General features: G+C 43.4%; 1 long non-coding RNA gene across 2 annotated transcripts in view; it reads left to right on the forward strand.

Moving 5' to 3' along the window:
- LOC116073474 overlaps window positions 1–8,755 on the forward strand; it is a 17,429-nt gene extending 8,674 nt beyond the window's left edge. Inside the window, exons 2-3 of one of the 2 annotated variants that reach the window (XR_004111822.1) lie at window positions 1,499–1,627; window positions 8,618–8,755. This is a non-coding gene — a long non-coding RNA (uncharacterized LOC116073474). Of the gene's footprint in view, window positions 1–1,498; window positions 1,628–5,910; window positions 6,063–8,617 lie in introns of those variants that run through there. The other variant, XR_004111821.1, reaches the window with a different exon arrangement.
- The last annotated feature ends 5,019 nt before the right edge of the window (window positions 8,756–13,774 follow it).

Genomic DNA, 13,774 nt, shown 5'->3' on the forward strand with positions numbered 1-13,774 from the left:
GAGCAAAGGTTCACTTGATGCACGAAGTCACTCTGCCTAACACGTTCTTAGGCGCAGCAGACGGTCTTTGGTAGTAGGTACTCGGGGCAGTCCAAGAGAATTCAGATGTGTCTGTTGACTCTAGAAGCTCAAGGGAAGGAAATGCTGCAATGGGCTAGCCCAGTCTCTAAGAGCATGGACTTGGTAGGTTCCTCCTTAGGTGATGGAGAGTCTGCCCATAGTCTGCCAGAATGAGTGGGCAGACCATGGTCTGTCACTTCTTGGATGTTCAGACATAGGAAACTTGTAAGTGGGAAGGAGGATGGCCACATTTCCTCTGTGGCCCAAGCCTACCTTGCAGATCTGGGAGGTCTCTGGTATTTCTTGCTCCCCTAAGTCTGGCATTCCCACGTGGATTTTGCGAGATGTGGAGTTGTGTCTCTTTTTCTCAACTCAGAATTGAGTCCTATGTTTTAAACCAGCTCTCGGGAGCTCTGCACTGGGGTTCCATTTGCTATTAAGGGCTCTAATGAGGAGGGACAGGCAATTATTATTATTTATTTCACTAATTAGCCAGATAATCATTCATTCTGAAACTATGCAGGGCTGGAGAGCTGTTCGGGTGCCCTTTGTCTGATGTGGATTCATTTTATTATCCCACCCCCTAATTTTCCTTTTACTTTAAAAAAAAAAGGAACAGAGGCAGGGGCTGAGGAGGGGAAATTTTAAAAAGATGGAAAGATCTGTTCTGAGCCACAGAGACAATGCATCGAGGAGCCCGAGTTCATAAAAACATCAGCCTTCAGTCTCTGAAGACATCATGCTTGATGATAGCCATAAAACACGTTAGTGTGAAATAAATTGCTATTCTATTCAAATCCTTAAACGTACCACTGTGGATGTCACCCGGAGAAATGCAAGTCTTTTCCCCCGGAGCTGAGGTATATTTTATCATAATTTGTGGGGTAGGTGACAACCTTATACACATGATCGCCTTTTCCTGCTCAGTTAGCTTGGCAAGGTCAGAGTCCTTTGGCCTCTTTTGAGTGTAGGACTATTAAGAAAGGGAAGGATAGCTGAACTCGCAGAGAGGAAGCTGCTTTTTCTTTACTGATAAAGAATTTTTCTTTCGTGGTGTTTGTTCTTAGGAAATTACCCTTTTATAATTCTGAGTTAGTTTTTTGGGGGGAGGGTAAGGCGACCATTGCTGATATTTTTTGTTGTTGTTGTTTTGTTTTATTATTGTTGCTGTTGCTTTTGCCCAAGACAAGAACAACTTCTGAGAAGTTGGAATTTCTTCTCAATATCATAAGTGTAGCATTTGGAGGGACTTTTCCCATCAAAAAAATTAACATAGATAATTTCAATGAGAAATCGTTGGTTCTTTGAGGTAGTGGTTCTATAGAGCAGTTGAGGGTATAAAGGTATTTTTGCTAAGGTGAGCCTGCTGGATTTAGACCTGCAGGTTTCACTCTTGTTTTGAATAGAGACATCTATACTGCAAGTTTTACTCCTCCAGGGATGATAGAAGCCAGAGCTGAGGACCCGATGGAATGGAGGTGAAAGCGCAGATCTCCGTGAGAAGAAAAGCAGGCCTACCTTCCTAAAGGATGACTTGTGTTGATTACCTTCTCTCACATTACCCAAGGTAATTAACTTACACAGAGAACCGGTTTATCATGGCTCATGGATTCAGGTCTAGCCCATGACTGACTGTGCTGCTTCAGGCGTACAGCGTGGAGCAGCTCACAAAGAGGCCATGGTCAGGAAGCAAAGTCAAGAGGACTGGGCTCCTCTAGTCCCCTCTAATGGTAAGCTCTCAATGCCCTGAAGACCCGTCCAAGCCTCAGCTCTTAGAGTTCCCACCCTTTCTGGTAGCGTCGTCCGGGCTTCCAGCTTTTAGCACTCAAGCCTTTAGGGAACATTTGAGATAGATCAGCGTGGAGAACTTCTAGCTTTCGTGAGTTTCTCCCATTTGCAGCCTCTTATGCGTCAAGTAGTTTAGAAAATGGCTCGAGAACTTTCTTAAAGCCACTGACACAGACGGAACCTTGGGCAGCAAGTTTTGTTGCTAGCTCTTGTTCCTGAAACTTTCAGAAACTCTGGGACAGAGATGTTGTTTATAGCCCAGGATCTTGGGAACACTACAGAGACTTCCGGTAGAGACGGAAACCGGAAGTGTCCTCAGATATGTTCTAGTCACCTCCACGGTGATAAACTATTATCTGGAATAAATGATAACTTTAAAAAATGCAGGAGCCTTTAGAGCATTGACTATATAGATCCTAATATCCTGATATCACAGTTCACCTTTCTATTTTATACCAAAGGAAATAGTGTAAATGTGACTTGGGGCTGAGCCTTAGTTGGTAGAGGGCTTGCCTGGCATGCATGAAGCCCTGGGTTTCATCCTGAGCTCTGTATAAAAATGGGTGTGGTGGTGTGCAGCTGTGGCTCCAACGTTCAGGAGGTAGAGGCAAAGGGGTCAGGACAACTTGGCTACCCAGTAAATTCAAAGTCATTCTTAGCTACATAATGAGTTCAAAGCCAGTGTGGGGGTTGTTAGAATTTGTCAGAGGGAAGAAGGGAAGGAAGAGAGGGAGGGACAGAAGGAGGGAAGAAGAAAAAAAGAGAAGGAGAGGGAGAGGGAGAGGGAGGGAGAGAGAGAGAGAGAAAGAGAGAGAGAGAGAGAGAGAGATCTAAATTGAGAGATGTTACCCTACCTAAAAGTGAGGTATTGCTCTAATATTGTGTTAGCCTATGAACAAATAATTCAAAATAATTCTGCTGAAATCACTTTCAGGAGGTCTAGGAGAAGGAAAATTTAGAATTATTATAAAATCAGTGAAGCTGCATTTTAAACACATTTTCAACAACTGCTGCTTCTCTTCAAGGTCATCTTTCCAAGTTACAGGCACTGCCTGGTAACATGTGCCTGCGATTGACTCCTATGCAGCCACTTGGAGGGAATTTTGTGGTGGCTGTTTACTACAGGACAGAGCAGGAAATGTGAAGGAGAGACCTGAGAGACTGTGAAGCAGCAGAGTTAGAGGAAGTGAGCTGGGCCATGCTGGGCCTAGTGTCACACTCGGTACTGCAGGATGTCACCTGTTCCTTAGCTTTACCAGATGGATCTGAGAGCCAGGTGACACTGCATTAGACGGACAAACTTTTCCAGGTAGACTGGCTTGTTAAAACCACAATCAGGTTTCTGGGTCCATCTGGGCAATGACTTGCTCTCGCCATGTCTAAGGTGCCTCACCTTCCCTGAGGTGTCTGTGTGGCCTACTATGTAGCTTCACTGAGGCCCCTGACAGAGGTGAAGTCTCCACACTAGCTTCATTCTCCAAGAACTAAGAATAACTCTCTCCCTCCTCCCTCTCTCCTTTCTCTTCCCATCACACACAGAATGTCCTTGTTAGTCGATCCTTTCAGAGCAGGCCCTACGTCCACTTCTGTTGCTGTGATTAAATGTCTTGACAACACGCAGCTTACGGGATACAAGGATTTATTTTAGCTCTCCATTCCAATTCTTATAGTACATCATTGTGGCAAGTCACGGCTGCAGGAGCTTGAGACCATGGGTCACATCACACCCACAGTCAAGAGCAGAGCGAATGAATGCATGCATGTCTAGTGCTCAGCTGGCTTTACTCTCATACAACCCAGGACCTTAAACCAGGAAATGGTGCTGCCCACCTTCAGGCTGGGGCTCCCTACACCAGTTAAAGTAACCAGCACAATATCACACAGAGAAGCCCATGGGCCAACCTGATCTAGATAAACTCCCCCAAGACTCTCTTCCCAGGTGAATCTAGGTTGTGGCCAGATGACAGTCAAAGCTGTCCATCACAAGGAGAATGTTTGTTTGTGGCTGATGCTCAGGTAACACTGAATTTCAAATAAGCAACAAGGACTATTTATTAGTGTGTGTATGACCCCTATGTGTGGACTATCTTTATTCAGGCTGGAAAGATGGCTCAGCGGTTAAGAGCCCTGGCTGCCCTTCCAGAGGTCCTGAGTTCAATTCCCAGCAACCACATGGTGGTTCACAAACATATGTAATGGGATCTGATACCTTCTTCTGGTGTCTGAAGAGAGTAATGGTATACTCATATACAAAAAGAAAGAAAGAAAAAGAAAGAAAGAGAAAGAAAGTATCTTTATGCTTAAAAGTTACTTATGTATGAGCAAAATATAAGACACAAGATCACCTATTTCTGATGTCTGTATGTGAGTGTATATGTATGTATATGAATGTGTATACTTGTTTGTGTCTACTTGTGTGTGTATGTGTGTGCGTGCGTGTGTGTGTGTGTGTGTGTGTGTGTGTGTGTGTGTGTGTGTGTGTGTGTATTTGAAGACCAGAGGTCAAACTTTGGTGTCATTCCTCTGTGCCATTGACCTTTTATTATTTTTTCATTAGATGCTATGGCACATGTGTGGAGATCAAAGGACAACTGCTCTCCATGCCCACAATGTGGGTCTCGGGGACTGAATTGAACTCAGGTTGTCAGGCTTGGCTGCAAGTACCTTTACCCAGTCAGCTGGCTCCCCCCTCGCTTTTTATGGAATACGGTCTCTCACCAGCCTGCAGCTTAGACTAGGCTGCCTGGATAGCGAGCCCTCTCTTGTTTCTGTTTTCCCAGCCTGAGGATTACAGGCATGCCCTATTATGCACAGATTCCCCCCTGACCCCTGTGGATGTGGGGCATTGAACTCAGGTCCTCATGCTTGCATGGCAAGCACTTTACCAATTAAGCCACGACCCCAGGCCTAAAACACTTACTTATTATTACCAGAAATATAAGTAAGAATCCCTTACTTTATCTGGCAACTCTAAATTTGTTCATTTTATTTCTTAAAAAAAAAATAGAGCAGAAAATAATAATGATATAAAGAACAATAAAAGTAGTTACAGTTGGCCAGTTGGTTGGGGCTTATGCCTTCAATCCCAGCATTTAAGAGGCGGCGGTAGGCAGATCTCTGTGAGTTCCAGTACAGCTGGGTCAACAAAGTGAGTTCCAGGACAGGCATGGCTATTACACAGAGAAAGCCAATCTTGAACCCTCCCTCATTCCCCCAAAAAGTTACAGTGTGCTCTCTGCTCCTCAGGAACTAGGTGTCATTTGCATACATTCTCTGTATCTATATCCTTCCCTCTCTCTTGTTCACTCATTTTTAAAGAAGGAACCCCCAACATCAGGATGAGTAGTAAGGCTTAAATTCACACAGCTCCAAAGCCCATTTTTCTTCCATGACATTTTCAAAAGCTGGCATAAACTATTTTAAAAGTTAAAACCCTCCTATTCTGGTTAGTTCTGACCTTCTTCTCAACACAGCCTAGAACAGTGGTTTTCAACCTGTTGGTAGCAACTCCTTTTTGGGGGTGGGAGGGAAGAGTGAAACAACCCTTTCACACGGGTCACTCATCAGATACTCTATATAAGCTACATACACTATGATTCATAATAGTAGCAAAATTATAGTTTTGAAGTAGCAATAAGAAATAATCTTATGGTTGGGGGCTCAACACAACATGAGGAACTGTGTTAGGTGGCCACAACGTTAGGAAGGTTGGGAACCACTGTTTTAGACTTACCTAAGAGGGGAATTACCTAGATCAGATTGGCTTGTAAGCCTGTCTCATGGTGGGGATTAGCTTGCTAGTTAACTGACATGTGTGTTGGGGGGGGGGGGTTAGGGAGGATCTCACTATTCAGGGAGCACTTCTCACTGTTCAGGTAGCACTATTCCCTGAACAGGTGGTCCTGAGCTGTCTGTGAGAGCTAGCTCAGCATGGGTCAGTGGACCAGTGAGCATAGTTCTTCCATGGTTTCTGCTTCAAGTTTCTGCTTGAGTTTCTGCCCTGGCTTTTTTCAGTGTGGGCTGTGACTTGCAGGCTCACCTACACCCTTTTCCTCCCCTTAGTTGCTTTGGGTCTTGGTAAAAATGCCAGAGCAACGGACTGGAACTACAGTGTCCTTCCCGCCAACAAAAACCAAGACGTAAGCCCCAGGGAAACTCCAGATGCTTGGGTCTTCTTGGCTTCAGAACTAGAGTTTTCAAGACCTGACATCATCTCCCAGGTATTAAATTCAAGCTCACATACTGATAAACAGAGCCCTGAAGGGATTGCCCTGGAGCTACAAGTCCATCTCGAGTTTTCCTGGGCCCCACGTTTCACACAGCTTTGCCCCAAGTGAGTTAACTCCCACAGAGGTCATGGGGAGTTTCTATAATTCCTATCGCTTTTCTTTCACTTGAAAATAACTGGGGATCAATGGAAAACAGCTGCGGCCTGGACAGTTTTGGTTCCTGGGTCCCAAGCATTTTGTTCTAAATGACAATATTTAACAACAAAATTGCTTCGTTTCGACCTCGTTGCGTTTCTTCAAGTGGGAGCCCTATAATTTAAAAATAATAAACGCAGCAGACTGAGCATATTGCTTTCATTAATCCCCAATGCTGCTTATTTTCAGTGCTTTTAAATTATTTGGGTGTGCTCAATAGATTTAGTTGAAGTGGAAAAAGAATCATTCAAATCTCAGGCCATTTGCAGCCATCAATTTATCTGTAGTTTTCCAGCCAAGTAACCGGACTTCAAAGTAGCATCGAATTTGAATGATTTCCTGCCTCACCCCTGCCCCCCACCCCAGGCTGGTTTGAAACAGTGAATTAGTCAAGTAAAAATGTCGGTGGAGGTGAAGGAGCCATAAACAAGAGCATCATAACCCCTGAGTTATCAGCCGATGCAAGTGGCACTGACAGCATGTCACAACATCTCAAGGGCATCCAGAGCAAAAGCACAAACTTTCTGTCTCTCTCCAAAGTGGAGGACTTCGGTAAGACCGGCCCCTTAACATTTCACTCCTGACCTTCCCATGGTGTCAATTCCAGAAGACTTTGAAAAAGAGGAGCTGGAAGGTCCAGCAGCACACTGAGTTTCCAGAGAAGAGCACAAGGTGCTACATTTGAATTTCATATATAGCTGAGTAACCAGGCTCGGGGACACCACAGTGGGCACTAGTGCTTGCTTTCCAAGTATGAATACCTGACTTTAAATCTCCTATCATTATAAAAAGCTGAGCTGCCCATATGCCTCTGTAACCACAGCACAGTGGGAGGTGGAAATTGGATTATCATGGGGCTTGTTGGTCACCAGCCTAGTTCCAGACTTATCAAGAGACTCCATTTTGGGTGCATAAGGATAGAGAGGGACACCAAAGGTTCTCCTCTGGCCTCTGTGCACACTTACAGGTATGAGCACCAGACCACACATGTCTGCATACCACACACACACACACATACACACTTTGTGGTACAAGTTATAGGCTATATACTTATATCCTACATGTTTAACCCTGTTGAGGAGCACCTGTTGAGGAGCACCTCTGCATTACCATTGAGCCTCATGCTGTTCTTTAGACGTACAAGACCATGAGTAAATGTGATATGAGTGTGCTGAGTTATCCTGTGAACTGGCCATTGTTCTACATGATTCACATTTACAGTCATTCAAGTTCATGACGACCTGTCACTTGGGTGTTCTGTCTGTTCATCTTACAGATGAAGGGAAGTGATATTTCAAGGGCCCATTATCAGTGATTGTAGGTTGATGAGTGTTGGTGTGTGCAAAGGTTTTTGTGATTTTATCACAGTTATGATTTTAAGGAAGTGGAAAGAGGTGACCAGTTGCAGGAAAGGTTATGCACGCTCTTCTTTCAGATTTGTAATGATATAGGGACCAGGGATGTAGTCCTGTTGGTAAGAATGTGTGCTTGAAGCCCTTGACTGTATCCATAGCAATGCAGAAAATCCAAAATGATGGTGCAAGTTTATCATCCTGGCATTTGGGAGGTGGAAGCAGAAGGATCAGAAGTTCAGGATCATTCTTGGCTGTTGAGTGACCTCAAGGCCAACCTGGGCTATCCATGTGTCTAGGCAGACAGGCAGAGCTCATAGTTTCAAAAGGACTTGTTATGAAAAGGAAACTCTCAACTATGTTAGAAATACAAATGTATGATGTGAGCCACAAAATAAGTAGCTCACAAAATAAACACCACAGAATGAGTGACAGCCTATCCCAGGAAATAGGTAGTTTCAAATTCATTACAGTTGACATTTAAAGTTCACCATGGGTTGCCTGGGTTTCAGAATTAACTGTGGTTTGTTTGGGTTTTGAAATTGTGGATTTGCTGAGAGTCTAGGCTGTTCCTAGTTGGGTAATGAGCAAACCGTCGGTAGTGTGGGGCCGAGGAAGGAAGGAGATCTCACTGGAAACACTTTTTTAAAAAACCCAGTGTGTTAAAGGATTGAAAGATGATGGTGCAGCATTTTGAGAAGACTCAAAAGCAGAACACCCATCTATCATGCCGTTTGCACATTTCTTTCCTGTTACTGATCTCTGAAGTGGCCAGAACAGGCAGAGATTCCACAAGGCTTGTTAGAAATGAATTCATGGTTTCTGTCAGGGAGAAACTGCCTACACCGAAGAAAAGACAGCCAAGGGAAGAACACCCATCTTGCAATTCAAAGTAATTTCACCTTTTGTTTTCCTTTTAATTCAATAAACAAGATGTTGCAGTGGTGCCCAGCAGTGACTTTGTCTTTCTCTGTTATTCTCTTCGGTTTCCAGACCACCACAGGGGAATGCAAATGGATTCATCCTATTCTGGAGTTAGGAGAACCAGGCACCTGCTACAGATCTAGCTGAGACAGACTTCTGGATCGTCACAGTGCTAATTCACCAGGCACCTTTATGGGTTAAAGCTTAGACTGAATTTGAACTCATTGTCCTGAAATTCTTTGTTATTAATTCATTAATTTATTCATTAAGTTAATTTACTTACATCCTAATTGCACTCCCTCTGCTCCTCCCATTGACACCTCTCACATCTCCCCACTCCCATCCACCCCTTCTCCCCTTCTCTTCAGAAAAAGGGATATCAACCAGCCTTGGCATATCAACTTGCAGTAAGATTAAGAACATCTTCTATTGAGGCAGTCCGGGTTGGGGAAAGGATCCAAAGGCAGGCAATGTCATCAGAGCCAGCCACTGCTCTCGCTTTAGGAGTCCCCATGCAGACCCAGCTGCACAACTGTCACATAAGTGCAGAGGGCCTAGGTCTATCCCATTCATGCCCCCTGGGCATGTTGGCAGTTCCATCTCTAAGAGCCCCTATGGGTCCCAGTCAGTTAATTCTACTGGTTTTCTTATGGTAGATATACTGTTGTAGCTAGAACAACTGACATGATAAGACATGAGATCGAAGCCTTGTGATCCCTCTAAGAGCATGGTTGTCATATGGAAGGACTGTGAGTGTTTAGCCGCTCCTTCCCCATTCAGTCAGGTAACAGTGTTTCCCCAAAGAACAAAACCTAAGACTACTGAAATAAAGAAATGATGATGTGTGCTGGGGATGTGACTGAGTTGGTAGAGTGCTTGCCTCGAATGCACAAAGACCATGGGTTTGATGCCCAGCGCCAGATAAATCTTACCTGTAACCTCAGCACTTGGGAGGCTGGGGCAAGCAGATCAGGAGTTCAAGGTTATCCTCAACTACATATTGAGTTCTAGACAAGTCTACATGAGATCCTATATCAAAATACACAAAACATGTCAGGTGTGGCCTGCCTTTAATCCCAGCTCTGGAGAGGCAGAGGCAAGGAGTCTCTATGTGTTTGAGGTTAGCCTGATCTACATAGCTAGTTCCAAGATAACCAGGGATACCTAGTAAGACCTTGTCTCAACACACACACACACACACACACACACACACACACACACCAGTGCTTGTTAAGAATGGAGAGAATTCAACCCCAGCTTGGAAGCTGCCTTTGTAATTGTACCGTTTGTGCATAGGCTCAGGCTGAGCTGTGAAAAAGCTAGCAAAGGGAAATGATTTACACTTGAAAACCACAGCTAGTATGAAAATAAACATTGAATCAGTTTCTTCCTTTGAGTCCATGTTCCATTAGAATAACTACAGTAGGTGACATTTTTCACATTTTAATTGGTGTTTTGCTGATTTTATCAGAATTTCTGCTGATCAAAGCAAATTGGCTATTTATTTATTTTGTAACGAAGCTAACTGTTCCCTGCAAGTTTAATGTACTGTAATGAATTTTAAATATCCTCCTAGTTAGATTACAAAGTGTTTGAATCTAGGCATCCTTGTTACACTTAAATTATTAATTACTCAAATGGACAAAAGGTAACATTCAGAGAAAATGTCACATTTTAAGTGGATCTGGATTAGAAGAAAATGTTGGGTCAACCTTCAAGAAGAGCACATTTCCCTGCTTAACCCACTCCTACCTGCTTGGTTCTTAGACATATGATAAATACATTCATTATTAGTTTATTCTCAGTAGCTTACAAAACAATAAGTTTTTGTGTTATTTACACTCCAGTGACTTTGGTTTAATTGGCTTCTTTTATGTTATTTATATAAATATAAATCATACTGGGTCTTAAAGTATTAATGATGCATTTTATGTTGTAGTGCTGTTTTTGTTCAGACCAACACTCCATAAATTCACATCGTCTGTGGGCGACAGCTGAGGAATGAATGATACAGGATGTCCTTCCAAAGTCGAAGGAAGCTAATGCCTCTGAATCTTACAGAACTCATGCCCGAAATGAAGAGCTCCACAGAATTACAATGCACTTACAGTTGAGTTAGCAAGTTAATTTATTCAGATATATCTGGGGAGTAATTCTCCAGTCCATGTGCTTGGGAAATGACAGACATTTTCTCCCACTGAAGGTTTACATGTTTTGTCGACTTGGCAAGATCTAGAATCACCTCAGAGCTGAATCTTTGCACATGTCTGTGATGGATTTTCTAGATTAGGTAAACTGAGGTAGCAAGACCCACTGTTAGTGTGATGGAGACCCTTCCATGGGCTGGGATTCTATTCTACATACAAAGGAGACCGTCAGCTGAGCAATGGGATTCATCCTTGTCTGGGTCCTGACCACATTCACACTGTGCCCAGCTACTTCAGGCTCCTGATGTCATGACTTCCCCCATCATAATAGACTGTACCCCTGAACTGTGAGATAAAAGAAACTGTTCCCTTCTTAAGACACTTTTACCAGGTATTTTGTGGCAACAATGGGAGCAGTAGCTAGTGTCCATCACCACCTCCCATGAATACATTCACACATACTTCAAGACACTACAATAAGACAAAATAAAAATACTCATTACAGAAGACTGGGCTTCGAGTCTTGGTCCTTCTAGTTGACCTGCTGTCTGCAAATCTTCCACAGCCTCCAGAGAGTGCACCAAGAGCAGGAGGTTTGTTGAAATGCCTGGTTTCACATAAGTTTATCCAGTTCTAGGCTTCTCATATATACCTGCATTGGAAATTTTTCTCTCCGTTCCTGAGGTGTTTGTATCACTTGCTTGTTTTAGTCTTTTTGTGACTCTGACAAAAAACCTGAGCAGAACAATTTAGGGAAGAAGGGCTTTGTTCGTCTCCCTGCTTCAGAGTCTTTGTCCATCGGGGTGGAAATGCTGGTAGAGTCAAGTTCCCATCTCATGGAAGACCGAAAGTAGAAAGGAGAGAGAAAAGGATCTAGTGAAAGATGGAGGCCTGGAGGCCATTCCTCCAGTCACAACCCCCCTCCATTAGGCCTTGTTTCCTAAAGCTTCTAGAAGCTCTCCAAATTGCACCAGCAGTTGGTGGCCAACTGCCAGTCTGTGAGCTCCCTTGCAGGACACTTCACGGTCGAACCATAACTGAATGGCAGTTGTCCTGTCCAGGAGCATGAGGTGCTCTAATGTATTCATTTCGATTTCTATTTCTATATAGTCAGTTTTCAAAGTGCTAAAAAAGTACCCATGGTACAAAGAGTATGCCTCCATGCCAAGAGCCTAGAATGATGGGCTTTTTATTGTTGGAAAACTTAGGTCAAGTCTCTCAGCCTCTCAGACCTGCTGCCCTTATTTGTAAGATTGACATATGAAGTTCTTGCTTGGTGGGTAATTCTGAGAAACTAGTGAAGTGAGATTCTATGGAGTCTTTGCAGAGTCTTTTGTTCTCAAGAGTTTCTGGATAAATAGCTATTATTGTTGTCTATCTTTAGTGTAATCACCCTGCAGACCGTAGGGCAACCACAAGGCAGATAACTGGCATATTTTTAACTCAGATGGAAACCACTGTGAAAACAAAACAAACCAAAACAAGTGTTTAGTGAGAATGATATCTCCATGAAGGAGAAAGAATATCTGATTTTGAAAGCAGTATTACCCAAGACATTAAAATGATAACCAGTGGGACACTGACCGATGGTTTCAGTATGAATTGGGTGCTCTTTACAGAGCAGGTTGGAGGATCTGCTGGTGGAAGGAACCTCAAAGAGATGATTCATTAGGTCCACGTCACAATTAATGGGCCAGACTCATTTCACCAGGCCCATGAATGTGGCTACCTACCTTGTTCTTACACATATTTACACTTTTTCTCTTTACCATCTTACAGATAAGATTATCGAGGCTTGGAATGGTGATGAGGCTTTGCTTCAGGCAGACTTTGAGTTGGGTCATCCTTTTTAAGGAGGTTCCTGGGTAGTAGAACCTAACAACACCAGCTAAGGATTATTGAAACAGTTCATTATGTCTCCTCAAGCATCCTATAGGTAGGTGTCCTAGATCACAAGGGCTTGAATCACAGAGGCATGCTCTGACCACTGTACAGGTGTAATTCATTAGCTCATCACAGGAAGTCTGCAACTAGACAGAGAAGAACAGATGGAAGAGAGGGTCAGAACAGAATTTTTTGTCTTCCTGTTGGGGCTTGGAGTGGTGCTACAGGAGGACTGTCTGCATGGGAAGATCCAGAACTATCACTACTATTCTGAATTTTTTTTCAATGTCATTTTGTTAATGAGCAAGAGAAAAGTTTGATTCTATCTGCTTTAAGGTGTCCGAAGCTTGTTTATTTGATGATATAATGCAATGAAGATAACATAGCAAAAAAAAAGAATACCATAAACCATTATGGTATTCTCAGTGTATAGAATGTCATTGAGTTGCCCAAACAGCTTCCTTTGTTTGATGAATTTATGAAGCTTCATACAAAAACTCACAAGTTGGGGCTAGAGAGATGTTTCAGAACTTAAGAGCAGGTACTACTCTTGCAGAAGACCTAACTCTAGTTCCAAGAACCTATTAGGGTCAGCTCACAGCCTATAACCCTAGCTCAAGGGGGTCTGACACTTCGTTCTGGGCTCTTGGAGAAGAGAGGAGCCTGCATCCCATACAGACACACATAAACACATAATTTAAAAATAAAATTTTTTAAAAGAAAAACAACTATGACTTTAAGTGAGGATTGATTAAATTTCTTGTTTGAAAGTGAAATGAGGTCTGAATGCTGCTATGGGGCATCTTATTTCAGACTTAAGAGGGCTCCATGGTCCTCTGGGAATACATCCCAGCCACTGCACCTAACAGGTAATGTTAGTGTTTGCTAAAGCATAAAACCAAAGCCAAAGTTGTTGCTCATCAAGGGCTGCACTGGGAAGAAACACATCTGAGGAAGATGTTCTTCCCTGTCTGGCGAGGATTGACAGCCAGAGGCAGGCATGCCTGCTGTAGCAAATGTACACACTGAGCAGCATTTCCTTCTATCACTTCCTACTGGCTTCCATTGAGCGGTGTTAAAAACAAAGATGTCGGCTGGGCAGTGGTGGTACACGCCTTTAATCCCAGCACTTGGGAGGCAAAGGCAGGAAGATTTCTGAGTTTGAGGCTAGCCTGGTCTACAGAGTGAGTTCCAG

The sequence above is a fragment of the Mastomys coucha genome, unplaced genomic scaffold (genome assembly GCF_008632895.1).
Source record: "Mastomys coucha isolate ucsf_1 unplaced genomic scaffold, UCSF_Mcou_1 pScaffold23, whole genome shotgun sequence".
Taxonomy (NCBI): Eukaryota; Metazoa; Chordata; class Mammalia; order Rodentia; family Muridae; genus Mastomys; species Mastomys coucha.